Source organism: Penaeus vannamei, chromosome 16 (genome assembly GCF_042767895.1).
Source record: "Penaeus vannamei isolate JL-2024 chromosome 16, ASM4276789v1, whole genome shotgun sequence".
Classification (NCBI taxonomy): domain Eukaryota; kingdom Metazoa; phylum Arthropoda; class Malacostraca; order Decapoda; family Penaeidae; genus Penaeus; species Penaeus vannamei.
The window spans coordinates 9,736,261-9,736,685 of record NC_091564.1 but is presented as its reverse complement, the minus strand read 5'-3'; positions in this window follow the sequence as shown (position 1 = coordinate 9,736,685).

The window sequence follows — 425 nt, the reverse complement described above, 5'->3', positions numbered from 1 at the left end:
TTTGTAATGTTATTATCCTTTCTTCAGTTGATATATAGCCACTAATGATCTTACTTATATGCACATTACTTAGAACTTTGTAGTAATAATACACATTCAGATTTTGTAGCCATATTATACAATACCTTCAGCATATACAAACACTAACCCAGCCCAAGAAAAGTTTTGAAAAAGTTCTAGATTTAACCTAAGATGTTTAGCTATACAATATTTTAAGTAAAGAAAAATGTGTAGCAATTGAAATCTAATGGAATTATTAGGCACTGTTTATGCTTAGACTAACAGGTGTATCACAGTATTAATAACTATACTATTTTAAGTGGGTCTAAATTTCTGTCCTGTTATAATTAAAAACACTAATGATGAGTAAAAAGTAAAACAAATGATTTTGAAAGAGTCATTGACATTACATCATAAAAATAGTT